Below are 14,750 nucleotides of genomic sequence, written 5' to 3'. Positions count from 1 at the left end.
ACATGAGTTAAAGGATTCTTAGGATTCTAAGAGACAGAGATAATACAAGAGAATATTCCAGCCATGCAAGCCATCCATTCAAAAGCAAAAGGAGATAGAATACTGAAGTCAAGTACCAGGTCAATTTGACCAGAATGTAGAATGTGAGTGAGGGAGTAAGGTGAATTAATGTGAAAAGGTTCAACTGTGGATGACTTTAAATGCCAATCTGAATAATTTATGTTTAATCCTAGAGGAGGGGAAGTAACCACTGAAGACTGAGGAAAAGGAGAGTTTATCATTATCTAACTTGTCATCAGTGTTGAGAATTATAGTATTTAGAGTTGAACAGGACCTATTGAATCACTCTGCAACAGACTGGGGAAGAAATTCAAATTAGGTAAAGAGAAAGATGGAGTAGAACAGAAAAGGGGATATAGAGTCAAGAGGGAAGCACTAAACTAGTGGAGGGATAGCCTTATGATGATTAAGGCATCAGAGTCATCTTATGGTATGAGCTCTGACACTAGCAACTAAATGCAAAAGATTGGCTTTGGCCACCACACTTTCACTCAACGTAACAAAGAATCAACTAAATCAACCAGTTGTAATTGCCTCTTTAATAACTGAGGAAAAACTCAGGAAAATTTTGCACCTACCCCTTAATTTTCTGTATTTAACACTTGCTTCTTCCAACTATTTCTATATGACTTTTTCTTATTACTTATAACTATGTATGTAGTTTTATATATATATATATATATATTCATATATGTGTTGATTCTGACACATAAAAACTATCTATAATTGATCTAAATGGTTTTGTGCTTCATTTCTATCCATCCATTTCAAGATAAGGAGGGAAAAAAGGAATTAGCTTCTGAGTGATAAATATCCATTCAATATGTTGAGTTTTCTCTAATTAGGGGGTCTAAATGGTATATTTGTGATACCATCTCATAGTGATAAATTTTATTAATAATATTTATTTATAACTTATAGAGAAAGACATCTGACCTGGGACCAATTTGTCTCTGGGCTCAAGCAATTCTCACATATCCAAGGAAAGGCCAAGTAGGTAAGGATCAAATGGAAAGTCATACAACTGAGCTGCCTTAGTGGACAACAGTAAGTATTTAATGAATATTCACTATAGACTGGGTAATATGCAAATGGAACGTGATACAAAGAAAGGTAATAACAGTTCTCAAGGAATCTAATTTCTAATGGGAAATAAAACACCATAATAATTAGATATATGCAAGATTATATACAGACCAGTTGGGAGTAATATTAGAGGGGAAGGTATTAGTAACTACAAGGATCTTGTATAAGAGATTTAACTTGTTCTTTTTTGTAGTGGCAAAGCACTGGAAAATGAGAGGATGCCATCAGTTAGGTAATGGTTGAGCAAACAGATATATGAATGTAACAAAATACTATTATTGTTTAAGAAATGATGAGCAGGCAAATTACAGAAAAACCTGGAAAGATTTACATGAACTGATGCTAAGGGAAGTGAGCAGAACCAGGAGAATATTATACATAGAAACAGCAACATTGTGTGATGATCACATATGATAGACTTAGCTCTTCTCAGCAATGCAATGATCAAAGAAAATTCTAAAAGACTTGCTATTCACATCCAGAGAAAGAATTTTAGAGTCTGAATGAAGACCAAAGTTTATTATTTCCACTTTTTTATTTATTTTTGTTTATTCTTTTTACGGTTCCCCCCTTTTTATTACTTTTTCACAACATAACTAATATGGAAATATGTTTGACGTGATTATTCATATATTATCTATATCAGGTTGCTTGCTATCTTGGGGAAGGGAGAAGGAGGGAGAAAATTTTACAAAAAATGAATGTTGAAAATTGTGGTATATGAATGTGATAGAGCACTATTATTCCTGTAAGAAGTCATGAATGTGCAGACTTCTGAAAAATCTGGAAATACTTGCATGAATGATCCCAAGTGAAGTGAAATGAGCAGAACCAAGAGAACTCTGCACACTTTAACAACACTGTGTGCTGGTAATCAACTATGATGGACTTAGCTTTTCTCAGTGATAAAGGACAATTGTAAAAGAGCTTGGATGGAAAATGCCATTCCCACACAGATTAAAAAACAGTAGAGTCTGAATACAGATTCCAAAGCATGCTATTTTCACTTTTTAAAACTTGTTTTGCTTTTTTATTCTCATTTTTTCCTTTTAATTCTGATTCTTCTTTCACAACAGCACTAATATGGAAGTAGGTTAAACATGACAGTACATATATAATTCATGTATGGTTACTAGCTGCTGTGGAGAGGAAGGAGGGAAAGGAAGAAGGTAGAGCTATTAGGGATGTTATTCAGACATTTCCTCCAGTCTGCATGATGGAAATTCAAAAATTCTATTTTATTTAAGTTTAGAAACTCCTTGTAATTTCTATTTGACTCATTATCAGGATTTTGATCTCCTTTCTGCCAAAAAAAATAATTTAGGTATCTCTTCAAAGAAATGCAGAATACCCCTGGGAGTCTAAGACATCTTTTCCTTCCCTCGGTGCCTCAAGAAGCTTTTGGTCTTGACATGAAATTTGAAGAGGTCAAGGAATTGAAAAAAAACAAGAAAAAAGTGTAAGGTAGACTGTCTGGTAGGTTCCTTGTATGGACCTTTTTGCAAAACTCCTGCTTTTTTAAAAGCAAAAATTCCCAGGCTTTTATTCACTATACAACTAAATCATAAGTCTTAAAGAAATCAGCCAATGGAAGAGACTTGATAACACAGCCTTCTCATGTATGCTAGAATTTCCTGAATATTGTGCTACAAATGTGCAGAAGTCCTTACAATTTACAGTCTCTGAATTCAGAGTCACCAGTATCATCACATTAGCACTATGCTGGAAAAAAAAATCAGTTAGATTGTGAGAATGTTCAAGACCTGGCCCTGTCATGTCCTCATTATGTTTCCATCACCTCTCTAAGTTATAGTTCCTTTTCCTCTAAAATTAGAAGATCATACTAGATAAAATTTAGTCAATCAACAATTATCTATTAAACCCCTAATAATGACATTCATTGAGTTAGATACAAGGAATCTAAAGGCCAGAATTTAAAATAGCTTCTTTTATCATGGAAGTTGTATTTTCAGAGAAGAAAATATATAACATGTACTTCTTTATAAATGCATACAGAAGAAATGCAAAATACATATGATGTAGTTAAGAGTGGGCATTATTAGATGGGAGGACTGTAGAGGCAGAAAATAATTCTTATAGAAGGTAATCCTTGACTTGAGACTCAAAAAAAGGTACATTGAGGTCGAAGTTCATACTGGGTTTAGGGGTCATCCAATGCAAAAGTACAAAAATGCAAGATTTTGAAAAACAATAAGAAGGTCTTTATATGTAACTATATCTTCAGGCTTATCTGTATCATAATGTTACCTAGGAAATCATCTAATGGCTGTAATTCTCTCATCACTAACTGACCTCTCTGCTCCTGTACTAGAGCAAGTAGTTGGCATGAGCTGATCTTGTCAGAATCATTATAGATTTTTGTGTATACCCTTGCTCTGGAAGACATATCAACACTGCCATACCCTAAGAATCTCCCTAGCAGTTTTGACCAGAACAGAAACTGATTCTGGGCTCAATTTACCTGCCTCCCTAAAAGAGTTTTAAGCCAAGGGAAAATGTAGCACAAGTCACAAAAGCCCATTGGTTGAGATCAATACCTTGTGGTCACATGAGGGGCAGGGCAGAGTTGGTGAGACAAAGACAAAGAAAAGTCCTAGGTTCTTTGAGTTTTTTCAGTTCTTCAGGTTCTTCAGTTCCTTTGGACTGTTCTGACTTCCAATTTTGAAAACAGAAGATGAACAATGCCAAACTTACATCACATTGCTGAAGGGAAAACAAGACTCTGGGAAGCATCCAACATAAGAGAAGCTAAATGTCTATGTTGGTTGAACTGAATTATCTCATTTCTATGGGAAAAGCTTTGTATTGTTGTCTGGTATATCTTCCATATAAACTTTCTTTGATTTCAGCTTTGCAATTGACTTGAATAAATATTCTTTTTCTTTGGAATACCCCTGTGATTAGAACATAGAGTGTAAGCAAATAGGGAAATATTTAATGAGACTGAAAAGGTAACTATAGATTGTGAAGGGTTTCAAAGTCAAATCAAGGAGTTTATATTTTATCCTAGATAAAAGAAAGAGTCACTAGAAATATCTGAGCAGAGGAGTGACAGGATTATACCTACATGAAAGGAACAATCACTTTGTTAGTGATGTGGAGGTTTGATGGGAGTGAGGAGAGATGAGGCATAGAGATCAATTAAAAGGCAACTGCAATGATCCAGGTTAGAGGTGATCTGGCATGAACTAACATGGCATCTATGTGAGTAATGAGGTACAGGAGATGTTGTAGAAATAGAAAAGTCTCATTTGGTCAATGCTCATTATGTGAATTGGGTAAGAGTGGTAAGGATAATGTTGAGGTTGAAAAGCTCTTTGACAGAAAAAGGGAAAAGGAGCAGGTAAAGGAAATTGAGAATAAATTGTGGTTGGGCTATATTGAATTTTAGAGGATCATAGGACATCTAAGAAAAAAATCATCACTAGAAAGCTGGTGATGTAGGAATAAAGTAGTTAACAGGATCAAATCCTGCAGAGGTCAAAAAAGACAGGGACTCATAAAAGCCTGTCAGATTTGGTGCTTAGGATATCTGGGAAACTAGAGAAATAGCCATAGTTGAGTGATGACTTTCAAAGTCAGATTGCAAATAGTACGGAAGTGAATGAGAGAAGAATGGCAATGAATTGATAGTTTTTCCTAGCAATTTTGTCAAGAAAAGGAAGATATATACATATGCACACACACACACACACACACACACACACACACACACATATATATATATATATATATATATATATATATATATAACAATAAGGAGATGATCTGTCAAGTTTTTCTAAGATTTAAGTAATCAAGAAATCCATATGGAACATGTCAAGATTAAAGAGAAAGAGATGTTGATTAGGGGTGAATACTGCTGGAATAGATTATATGAGGTTGTGGGGGGGGGCTTTATTATCAAAGCCTGAGAGAAAGGAAAAAAAACAGTTGAAAATGATATCAAGAAATTTTGATAATAGGGGCAAGTTAGGTGGCCCAGTGGATAAAGCACTGGCCCTGGAGTCAGGAGGGCCTGAGTTCAAATGAGACACTTGACACTTACTAGCTGTATGACCTTGGGCAAATCACTTACAACAATTGCCTCACAAAAAAGAAAAAGAAAGAAAAGAAAATTTGAAACTGATAAGAATGGAGAAAGAGGGGCTTCACTTTTAATGACTTCTAATGTCATCATTTTTGTTTTTTGTCTTGCTCCTTGTGACCCCATATGGAATTTTCTTGGCCAGGAAACTGAAGTAGTTTGCCTTTTCCTTCCACAGTGGAGTAAGGCAAGCAGAGATTAAATGATTTGTCCAAGGTCTAGAGGTCAGATTTTAACTCAAGTGTTCCTGAGGCCCAGTATTCTATGCATCAAGACATCTAGCTCCCTCACCATTGACTTAATAATATAAAAGGGGAAGTTCTCAGTTTATGGCCGGGGTAGATATAGGAGGTTTTTAGATGAAAATAAAAGGTTTAGAGCCCAGGTAAAAGTGACACTATAAGGCAGTAGCAGCTATGTGTGAGTGAGTGAGGAATCACTGAAATCCACCAGTCCTATGCTCCTTGTTCTTGGTCCTCCTTTCTTGTCCCAGTCTTCACTGTAGACATGAATGAAAAGATATTCACTCCTTTCATGTTCAACATCCTGTATACCCCCAATGACAAACTTTATAGGAAGAGAATGGTCGAAGAACTGGAAATTGAGATGTTGGTTTGAGTTTGTGGTCCAGAATGGAGTGCAAGTTAAGCATATGAACCAGATTTTGTCCCAGGAGTTTTCTCTCAGCACTTTCACAAGAAAAAAGGGGGTTTTAGTGGGTTGCTACATTGCTTGGGTCAGGACTCTATTTCTACCTAATGGAGCTAATGTGCTAACATTCTTTAATTATGCCAATAGTTTGTTGCATTACTATGCCTGTGAAGCCCTGTACAATATATTCAAGGTGGCCCTGGTCTTTCTCCTGCCCTACTTTGATAAACCTTTTTATTGGCTAAGAAATTTGGCTACTGATTCAGCTCTCACTGCAAAAACATGACATGATGGAAAATGTCACAAACATCCAGAGAAAGAACAAAGGACTGTGAATGTAGATCAAAACATTTTTGTTTTTTTGTTTTTATCTCATTGTTTTCCCTTTTATTCTGATTTTTTTTTCACAACATGACTAGTGTGGGAAAGTTTTTACCAGGATTATACATGTATAACCTATATCAGATTGCTTGCTAGCTTGGGGAAGGGAAGGAGGGAGAAAAATTTGGAACTTATCTTACAAAAATTAATTTTGAAAATGATCTATATATTATATGTAATTGAAAAATACAATTAATTGCAAAAAATAGCTCTGAGCTCCTAATCTTCCTTTTAAAGAACGTTGTGATCAAAAATAATAAGTTTGCCTAGTGAACTTCATTCCTTGGTCATTTTAGAGACTCAGTCAGTATACTAAGCAATTCATTTGGTTCTTAAGTCTTTGCCCAACATTAAACTTGCTAGATTACATGCCTGACATTCTAAATGAGATCTTCGCCCTCATGGCAAAAGCACAGAAAAGAAACAGTGAAGATATGTGAGATAGCTCTTGGAAAATTCTTATAAGAAATTTTTTTTTTTTTTAAATACCTCTAGGGTTGAGTTTGCTGAAATGGCCTATGATTCATTGCCAGGACTCAGGTGATCTCCTTCAGGTCACAGCTATGTTTTAGATGAAGATTCATTCAGCTGATTTGCTGTATGATGTTAATTTACTTTTCCACAATCTTGAAAGTCATTTTGTCCTTCCTGGTCTAAGAAAAGTGAAAGAAAAATGTAAAGAAGATGATCAATGTGCATAACCAGAGCCTAATGAAACTAGTTACTTCTGATGATGATGCCTGATGAACCAAGACCCAAAGTCCTGGGTCATCCAAAGATTAGCCCAGATTAATCCCTTAATCAAATAGTAGTGGCAGCTGACATACTTCTTGTGACTCCAGTTTTAATGTCTTTACTACAACTAGTGCTAAAGGGATACCAGTGCTACTGAATATTGATAAGATTAGGCAGGTACGGAACTGCTAGTTCCATGACCAAGCCTTTGGGATGACAACCAGGATTGTTGTCTTAAATCAGTCCTCCCACTTGTATAGCAAGACTTCCTGGAAGATGTTCCAATATTCAGACAAACTTTTCCCCATCCTGTTCACACCTTTGAAAACAATGGGTTATTCTGAAGGACCTGGAGATTTTGGCAAACATTTGCATGATCCCCTGAAGACCTAAAAGAAGGTACTGACCCAATCTTTGGTTTAGCCTCTGTGTTCTGCAGATGCTCATCTCTGGAAGAGATAGCTTTCTGGGTCTCTCTGGTAGTAAAGGCTTAGAATACTCACCCTCCTCACCAACCATAAATTCTCAGTTTTTACAGGGTCATGATCATCTTGCTAAAGAGGTTCAATAGTGAGTTCAAATTACTATAGAAGCAAGGAGCCTTCATTATTAGGCATTTTTATTTCTATTAAATGCTGAGAGTATCTTCTCCCAAAAGAAAACCTTAAATTTGTCTCCACACCCTCAATACATATCTTAATAACTTCCACAGACTTTTTTTAAGCTAAGAAATCAGTACAAAGACCTAAGGACACTAGAGAGTCAGAACTTATTTTTCTGCCTATTCCAGTCCTGGTGCCACAAATCAGTCACCACGGTGCCCCTCTGCTTCATTATCCCAAACTACCAGCATGACAACAACCTTATTCAGAAGTTTGTGATCTAGAAGTCACTGTGAATTTTCTCCCTCCAGGAAATAAATTAACTGGTGTTAACTGATTAAATGTCCAGTTATAATCTATCTATACCTATAGCTGCTGGATTTGAAAACCAAACCCCTACCTGATCAAAGCCTTGTATGGTCTGTTCAAGTTTCACTCAGAAAGCAATGCCTCCAAATAACTGCACTGAACTTATGCAGGCTGAGAATAAAATAAAGATAACACCAAGCCCCCAGAAGGTGGATTCTCCCAGCACTAACCATGTGAAGCCACTGTAATACTTTGAGATCATCCAAAACAAATACCTGGAGATGTGGGTGTTGGGACCATCTGTACTAAAGGATTGTCCTCTGAGCCCTCACCATGCACAGTTCAGGTTTGGAAGCTGTTCCAGTACTTGGCGGGGAGGAAGTCAAAGGGTTCCTGTGGACCATTTGTGGCCTTTATAAAGACCCCTCCAGGATCCTGGTGGAGTGTTGGTGATTGCTTTCTGGGCTGCTCTCTACTCTAGTTAGGTGCACCCTACAGCCAAATACATTTCCCATTCAAGCACAGAGGAAGAAAGCTGGCTCCACAGTATTGCCTGACCTTTTTCCTACCCCTTTCTCGCATGCTGATGAGTTGCCAGAACTGATTACTGCTCCTTAGTCTTTGCTATCTTTACTAAAGCAGGATTGACCTTCCAACTCCCCCAATAGGACTTCCTTGAAAGTTGTCTTGAGATGTGCCCTCCAGTTCAAAAGTAATAGCCAACCCATAACCAACTTCTTTCCATTAAGCCCCTTTAATTTGAATTGAGAGGAAAACTAGAGTGCTCCTTGACCCTAGTTGTGCATAGACACATGTATGTAGGTATGTATGTATGTATGTATTGTGTTCTTAATCCATCTGGACCATAAAAATTTGTACAAAATTACAGAGATTTGCCACATAAAAATAAAGGAATGATGGGAAATTCTGGGGAAGTCATTTAATGCTAATTGTTTTACAAAAAAAAAAAAGCAAAAAAGCAGTTTGCTTATCTGTATGATTTCCTTCAGCTTGGTTATCTGAAACAAAAAGAAGTGACTTATGGGAAAAACAGGGTTGATTTTTGATAGCTGATAAGGAAAGTGGAAAAATAATTCAAGGGTAAAGAAGAGTATGGAGCTAAACTGGTTAATAGAATAAATAAATGAAATACTTATTAATAATGTACCATGTGCAAAGAAACTTGATGAGCACAGGAGGTACAAATAGAAAGTATAGATGGTCCTGTTCTTAAGGAACATATGTGTTAATCAGGGAGAAAACACATAGGAGCTATAGTTTCAAGTCTGATAAAAAGGTCCCATGAGTTGCAACCACAAAACACAGTATATCTTCTTTAATTATTTCAATTGATAAAACTTTATTAATTTCAGATTTAGAACCATTTAATGATGCCAAACTTTCTTCCTTCTATTTTTAGTTGGTGTAGCTATTAAGCAGGCAGGAGTTACAGCACTTGTAGAAGCCATTCTCAAGTCATATCTCCATAGACTAGTTCCCCTAAAATGATAGTAATGGGGAACAGAATGGAAGTGGGACCAGTTGGTCCATAAGGATACTGTGACTCTTGGGACTCTTGGATTTGCCTATTCCCTTGGCAATAATTAGCAAATGGCAAAGTACTGGAACATAACCCCTTCTTATCTTACCTGCCTCTTCCCATGAATTCTGTGATCCACTGACCTTCTTGATAATCTGCACAAAAGACATTCCAACTCTCAAATTCATGTTTTTGCATTGCTGGTTCTTTGAATTCTGTCCCTCATCACTTTTGCTTTCTTGCTTCTCTGATTTTTTTTCTCAAATCTCAAATTCTCATTCTTTGCAAGAAGCCTTTCCCAATATCCCTGAATACTAATGCCTTCTTTTCTAACCATTATCTTTAATTGATCATACATATATAAACCTATACACTCAGTATGATTTGTATATATATGATGGTGCAGTGGAGAGAACACTGGCCTTGGATTCAGGAGGACAGGAGTTTGAAAATGGCCTCAGACACTTGCCACTTACTGTGTGACCTTGAGTAAGTCACTTAACCCTGATTGCTTCACATCCAGAACCATCTCCAGTTGTCCTGACTTTCATATCTGGCCACTGGACCCAGATGGCTCTGGAGGAGAAAGGGAGGCTGGTGACTTAGGACAGCACCCTCCTCACTTGAATACAATTTACATGCTTGTCATGGTATCACTTCCCTGATGTCATGTTCTTCTTTGAAATGAAGGACAAAGATTGTAAATCATTTTGCATGTTTTTTTTTCCCTCATTGGATTGTGAACTCCTTGAGATCAAGGACTGTTCTTTTGTTTGTTTGAGGCTTTTGCCTTTCTTTGTATCAACAGCACTTAGTATGATCCCTGAGAAAAACTTGCTGACTAACTGACTGACTCATTGGTCAAGAATGGATATGGAGAAAAGTGAAATGAGAGCAAACAACCTAAAACATAATATTAATGGAGAGAGTGACAAGGAATCACAATGAGGACCAAGAATAGGTTTAGGAAGGGCAAGGTATGGGGAAGGAACGAATGGTAAGAGATTTTGATCAGTTAGCTAAATAATAGTAGTATTGATCATGGAAGTGGAATGTCATAGATGATGTGAGATTTAGAGTGTTATCATCCCTGACTTAGAGTGAAGGAATAGGTTATGGGAGTTATGGATGTTGAGTGGCTTGGGTTCTTGAAAGAGAATCAATATTGTGAAGTTCCTTTGTATAAAAACAAGGGTGAAGAAGAGAGGAATACAATCAGGAGCTGATCTCCTTATGAAAAGGAGAATGGTATGGAAATCAGTAGACAATGATTATCCTGATTTGGATATAGCAATCAATCAACAAGCATTAAGTGCTAACATTGTGCTGTGCTAGGCTTTGAAGAAAAAAAAAATTAAAACTGTCCCTGCCTTAAAATTGTTGACATACATTCTATTGAGGTTGACAGGTATAAAGATGAATGCAAAACAAATTCAAGGTGATTTCACAGGGAGATAAAGTCCAAGATTTAGCTATCCTCATTAGCTCAATTTATCTGTTCATACAGGCTCTAACAAGAACCTTTGTTGCTCATTGTTTGGGTTTTGATGGCAACAGGTAAGAGCAAATAACAATTTTTTTTTCTGTTCTGCCTAGAAACACTGAGTGTCTTCCATTCCTAGAGTGTTTCTTTTGTGATGGCAAACTATATTTGCTTTTTTTTTTGTAATTCTTACCTAGCCCCTAGTCACTGAAAGGATTTTACCTAGTCAAGGTATTACATCCTGAGTCATCTTGCCTAACCACTGGACTCCACTGACTGCAGAAGAAAGTGAGGTTGATGACTCTACCTGACTTAAATCTAATTTAACTCAAGATAAGTCATCACATCAAGTGATATCATTGCTCCTCATTCAAAACAAAGGACAAATAACAGTAACTATTTATGTAATAGCATGCTCCATAGAGATGTCAACCATATAATTTTAGTTATTACTTGTAGGAAAATATGTCACAAATCTCATTGTCCTGACTTGGAATTCTTTAGACAGCTGGAGTTTAGACTTCCCATTGTTTACTGCACATTTACACTAATAATAGTTCCCATTGACATTCAACAAGTCCAAAATCAATCACCTTTCTCTAAAAATAAACTCAATCAACACTTTTCTTTTTCTCCCAATAGTAATATCATTCTCTCAGTTATCAAGGATCAACTATCAGAACTAGTCTTAATTCCCCCTCCTTCTCCCCCTATATCTAGTAAGATATCAAGATATTCATACTCTTTGTTGTATCCATTTGAGGTTGACCAGATCCTAATTACATTATACCTGGATTCCTGCCATAGTTTAATTACCGATCTTATATTGAGAGCTAAAACGTCATTAGCAATCATATAGTCCAACTTTTTGCATAGAACTTCAGCCTAGACCAGAGTGCTAAAGACCAAAGATAGCAAGGCCAAGGTCAAAAAGGAGCCCTGGATTTGGGTCCAGGACCTCCAAATTCAGTACTCTTTCTACTGTATCATTCTATTTCTTAAAAGTTCCCTCTCTTGACTTTCGAATTTATCCTGAACACCATTATCAAAGTAAATATGCCACTTGACAAATATCACTTCCCTAATTGAAAACCTTCAATGGCTTCACTTGCTCATATTCTGACTTTCAATATTCATCACAATGGGACTCCTATCTGTCCTTCTTAATGACTTTCCTACAAAACCCTTTACTCCATGTGAACTGGTTATCTTAGTGACCCCTAACACTAAATGACCTCTGGACATTTCTATATCTAAAATTCTCTCCTTCCTACTCCTTCACATCCTTAAATTCTACTTTCCTTCAATGCCACCTTTAAGTTATATCTACATGTTACCAGACCCGCACATGATTTCTAAGTTGAAAGGGATATCAGATATCATCCTAGCCAATATTTATCTGAGAAATAATTATCTCTAAAACATCTACAGACTCTGCCTGAGAACCTTCGATGATGGGGGGGGGGGGAGGCAGAGCCAAGATGGTGGCATGAAGGCAGAATTTTCTGAGAACTCTAACCCACCCCCCCAAAATGAACAAAGAATGGCTCTAGCCAAAATTTAGAGGGGGCAGAACCCACAGAAAGACTGAATGATACATTTTCCCAGTCCAAGACAACTTAGAAGTTCCGCAGGAAAGGTGTGTTTCACCAGGACTGGGGGTGGGGGGGTGGGAAAAAAATCCGGTGCACCCCATTGCAGTCCAACACAGCCCAGTCCAGAGATCACTGATAACAGCTTGAAGGGGAAGTGCTGCTGCACTTGAGTGAGTGTGGAGTGAAGAGCACAGCAACAGAATCTGCAGCAAGAATCTGGAGAAATCTGCACCCCCCAGAGACAGTAAGGGAAGTCTGCAGAGATTTCTCTGCTCTCCCTGGGGTAGGACTCTCCTGTCTGCCTTGGGCTTCCATACTAAATAACCAAGCTGGATCTCACCTTGTAGCCCCAGGGCAGAGGGAAGTGCTGGCCATCTACATATCAAAGCACAGGCTAGAGAGCATAAGACCTTGGAGGAATAAAGGTCACAGTGGGGTGTCCCCCCCCCAAAAAAAAAACCCAAAGCCTTGAAAGTGCTGTAAATTAGTCTTGGACTGAGGAAATGAGTAAGCAACAGAAAAAAAAGAATCTGACCCTTTAGCCCCATAGAAGATCAAAATACATACTCAAATGACCCCAAAATTGAAGCTTCTGTATCCAAAACCTCCAAGAGAAATAGAAAATGGCCTCAGACTATGGATGAACTCAAAAAAGACTTTGAAAAGCAATTAAGGGAGGTGGAAGAAAAATTTGGAGGAAAAATGAGAGTAATGCAAAAAAATCATGGAAACCCAAATCAAAAACTAGGTGAAAGATATACAAAAAATACTGAAGAAAGTAATGTTAGAAACCAGTTTAGGCCTAATGGAAAAAAGCAAAACAAAAGAAAATGTGAAATAACTCATTGGAAAAACAAACAACCTTGAAAACAGATCCAGAAGAAATAATTTAAAAATTATTGGACTATCTGAAAGCCATGACCAGAAGAGCCTAAACTTCATTTTTCAAGAAATAATACAGCAAAATTGTCCTGAGATTCTAGAAGCTGAGGGTAAAATAGAAATCGAGAGAATTCACCGGTCACCCCTTGAAAGAGATCCCAAAAGAAAAACTTCCAGGAATATTATAGCCAAATTCCAAAACTCCCAAATTAAAGAGAAAATTCTAAAAACTGCCAGAAAAAAATCAAGTCAACTACTGAGGCTCCATAGTCAGAATTACACAGGATCCAGCAGCATGTACATTAAGGGCTTGTAGGGATTGGAATATGATATTCCAGAAAGCAAAAGATCTTGCTTTAAAACCAAGGATCAACCACCCAGAAAAACTGAACATCCTCTTTCAGCGGAAAAGATGGACTTTCAATGAAACAGGGGACTTTCAAACTTTCCTATTGAGATGACCAGAGCTGAACAGAAAGTTTGATCTCCAGGTACAGGACTCTGGTGAACCATAGAGGGAGTGGAAGAGAAGGACTAACTATGAGGAATTTGATGTTGAACTGTTTGTATTCCTGCACATGAAGAAGATATTGATAACTCATATGAACTTCCTCATTTATAAGAGTTGTTAGAAGGAGCATATATATAGACAGGACATAGGAAGGAGTAAAATATAATGGTATGATGTGGTAAAGGGATGGCGTCAATGGGTGATGGGGGAAAGGAAGGAAAAGGAGATGAAGAAGCTGAGAGATTTCACATAAGAGTCAATAAAAAGGGGCGGCTAGGTGGTGCAGTGGATAGAGCACTGGCCCTGGAATCAGGAGTACCTGAGTTCAAATCCGGCCTCAGACATTTAATAATTACCTAGCTGTGTGGCCTTCAGCAAGCCACTTAACCCTGTTTGCCTTGCAAAAACCTTTAAAAAAGGTAAAAAAAGGTAAAAAGAGTTAATAAAAAGCTTTTTCATTGGAGTGAGGTGGGGAAGGCAAGGGTGGGGAATGAGTGAGCCTTCATTCTCATCAGAAATGGCTCAAGGAGGAATTGACATACACACTTAATAGGGTGCGGAAATCTATTTTACCCTGGAGAAGGATGGGAGGAAAGGGACTGGATGAGGGGGAATGGGGAGAGGGAAGGGGGAATAGGTGATAGAAGAGAGGGAAGATGGAGGGAGAAGATGCTCAGATTCAACACACTTTTGGACAGGGTCAGAATGGAAGGAGAGAGAGAATAGAATAAATGAGAGTGGGGAAAAATAGAGTGGAGGTACAGCTAGTAATAGCATCTGAGGGAAAAATATTGAATCAACTTCTCT

General features: G+C 37.4%; 1 pseudogene; it reads left to right on the top strand.

Moving 5' to 3' along the window:
* Nucleotides 1–5,761: 5,761 nt before the first annotated feature.
* Nucleotides 5,762–8,351, top strand: LOC141489376 (protein VAC14 homolog pseudogene; annotated as a pseudogene).
* Nucleotides 8,352–14,750: the final 6,399 nt, after the last annotated feature.

Source organism: Macrotis lagotis, chromosome 5 (assembly GCF_037893015.1).
Source record: "Macrotis lagotis isolate mMagLag1 chromosome 5, bilby.v1.9.chrom.fasta, whole genome shotgun sequence".
NCBI lineage: Eukaryota > Metazoa > Chordata > Mammalia > Peramelemorphia > Peramelidae > Macrotis > Macrotis lagotis.
This window is presented reverse-complemented; position numbering and strand designations above follow the sequence as displayed.